This window comes from Chiloscyllium plagiosum, unplaced genomic scaffold (genome assembly GCF_004010195.1).
Source record: "Chiloscyllium plagiosum isolate BGI_BamShark_2017 unplaced genomic scaffold, ASM401019v2 scaf_9433, whole genome shotgun sequence".
Lineage (NCBI taxonomy): Eukaryota > Metazoa > Chordata > Chondrichthyes > Orectolobiformes > Hemiscylliidae > Chiloscyllium > Chiloscyllium plagiosum.
The window spans coordinates 10972-13592 of record NW_025210725.1 but is presented as its reverse complement, the minus strand read 5'-3'; the positions used below and the strand labels follow the sequence as shown (position 1 = coordinate 13592).

General features: G+C 57.8%; 1 long non-coding RNA gene across 1 annotated transcript in view; it reads right to left on the bottom strand.

Moving 5' to 3' along the window:
- LOC122546950 overlaps positions 1 to 1907 on the bottom strand; it is a 3032-nt gene extending 1125 nt beyond the window's left edge. Inside the window, exons 1-2 of the long non-coding RNA XR_006310854.1 lie at positions 1853 to 1907; positions 1030 to 1112 (exon numbers count right to left, since the gene is read on the bottom strand). This is a non-coding gene — a long non-coding RNA (uncharacterized LOC122546950). The remainder of the gene's footprint in view (positions 1 to 1029; positions 1113 to 1852) is intronic.
- Between the last annotated feature and the right edge of the window lie 714 nt (positions 1908 to 2621).

Here is a 2621-nt window from a genome sequence, read left to right as displayed (position 1 = left end):
GAGTGTGAGAATAGGAGAGAGTGAAAGTGAGAGTGAGGGAGAGTGAGTGCGGGAGAGAGAGTGAGGGAGAGAGAGACAGACAGACAGAGGGAGGGTGAGTGAGAGACAGAGAGAGACAGCGCGAGAGAGAGTGAGGGACAGAGAATGAGGGAGACAGAGGGAGAGAGAGGGAGAGAGAGTGAGGTAACAGATAGTGTCCACTATTCCAAACCAGTGAAACGCTCCGCGGAGTGGACTCCGTTTCTCCCTCTCACCCATTCATTAACACCTGCTCGACAATTCAATGTCTCCTTTTCCCACCGTTAGCACCCCAATCCTTTCACCCGTTCACCACCTCAATCTCTCCTTCCCCACCGTTAGCACCCCAATCCTTTCACCCGTTCACGCCAATCCTTTCACCCGTTCGTTTACGCCCATTTGACATCTCAATCTCTCCTATACCACCCCTAACACTTTGCTGAAAAAAGGGAGCCAGTGAGGTGGCCAAGCTGGGTTTATTACCACCTTGTCTGTCCCTCCTAATACACTCCACAGTGAGCCACGAGAGAAGGGTGGCTCCTGTTCAGCCCCCCCCCCCCCCAACCAAAAAGCAGTGCAGTACTTGGGGAAGGACGAATATAGGCTGATCTGATGGAAGTACACGGTTGCCCATATCAGAGGACAGAGAGTATGAGAGAGAGAATGTGAGGTGGGTTCTGAGGTGGGAGGAGGTGGAGGAGGACATTATTCTGACTCAGCATTGGGGTCGTGCTGCCTGACAGGGAGCAGATTCAAGAGGAGCTCCTTCAAAGAGCTATGAGAGGCACGATGGGCAGAATGGCCTCCTTCTATGCTGGAACTGCTCCGCATCGCAGATGGCCGCGAGTGTGAATGTTCAAACAACTTAGTGGGAGACACGCCACGGGATTCCACAGGAGGGAGCTTGGAGACATCCAAAGATTTAAAGCAATTCTCCCACCCCCCCCTACCCACCTCCCCGCTTTGATCCCTCCTCCTCCCCTCCTCTTCCTGTGGCGAGCTGATAAATACCTCTTGTCCCCATGGCTGGGGCCGGAAGGCAGCTGCAGGTAGAGGTAAAGCTTCTCTACGTCCGAGAACACTTTAACGTCTTGCTGTAACGAAAGGGAGAGAGGACAGAGAGGAACAGTGCGGAGGTGACTGCCAAATGTCTTCGGGCGCGCTCAATCCAAACCACACGTATTCGTCACCGGAGGCCCCAGATTCAGAAGATCATGGATGCAAATCCCAATGCTGGAGTTTCTGGCCCAGAAACGAGGCGAACACACTCCGTGCTGAGGGAGTGGGCGCTGTCGGAGGGCCAGGGCTGAAGGAGTGGGTGCTGTCGGATGGTCAGTGCTGAGGGAGGGCCAGGGCTGAGGGAGTGGGCGCTGTCGGAGGGTCAGTGCTGAGGGAGTGGGCACTGTCGGAGGATCAGTGCTGAGGGAATGGACGCTGTGGGAGGGCCAGGGCTGAGGGAGTGGGCGCTGTCGGAAGGTCAGTGCTGAGGGAGTGGGTGCTGTCGGAGGGTCAGTGCTAAGGGAGTGGGTGCTGTGGGAGGGCCAGGGCTGAGGGAGTGGGCACTGTCGGAAGGTCAACACTGAGGGAGTGGGTGCTGTCGGAGGGTCAGTGCTGAGGGAGCGGGTGCTGTGGGAGGGTCAGTGCTGAGGGAGAGGGAACTGTCGGAGGGTCAGTGCTGAGGGAGTGGGTGCTGTGGGAGGGTCAGTGCTGAGGGAGAGGGAACTGTCGGAGGGTCAGTGCTGAGGGAGCGGGTGCTGTGGGAGGGTCAGTGCTGAGGGAGAGGGAACTGTCGGAGGGTCAGTGCTGAGGGAGCGTGTTTAAAAGAACAACTCACCAGAACATTATCCACCTTCAGCTGAACATTCTTGCTGCGGAAGAGAGATCAAACAGAGGGAGAGCGTGGGGTGGGGGTGGTGAGAGGGTGAGAGAGAGAGAGAGAGAGATGGATGTTAACTGGAGCCTTGACTTGCCTGGTTCAGGAGCTCAGCGCCACGATGGCCTGGTGTCCGTGATAGAGTCCCTTCCTCACGCCAGGAGCTGGGGAGGGAAATCTGCCGTCCTTACCCAGCCTGGGTCTACACGTGCCTCCAGACCCCATTCCCCCATAGCGACTCCTGAAATAGTCTAACTGAGCCAGTCCGATCCTACGGGGCAATTAAGTGTGAGCCACAAACCCCCGGCACCCTGGTGGAATAAAGATGGGCACGGTGGGTATATCAGCAGCACTGGGGACGTGGGAGACCGGGAGCCCCCCGCCCCCCAACACTTCCCCCAGCTGAGATGTAAATGCTCCCATCACGGGTGGGCAAGGGCAGGGGGGGGGAGGAATTTGGCTGCCGATTTCGGGCAGGACCACCCTAATGCTCCCCACACTCGATGTTCCAGCCTCAAACTCTCAGGTGGCTCCCTCCCTCAGGCATCCCCCGCTGCCTGAGAGTTGGCAAGGGGCGACGAGATGTGAAGGAAATGGAGAGAAAGGGGAAGGACGTGGAGGACGAAGTGGGAGGAAGCAGAGAGGGGAAGGTGAGAGAGAGGGGGGAGGGAGAGGGAAGGAGATGGGAGAGAGTGGGAGAGGAAGGGGAGAGGTGTAGAAGGGAGGGGGA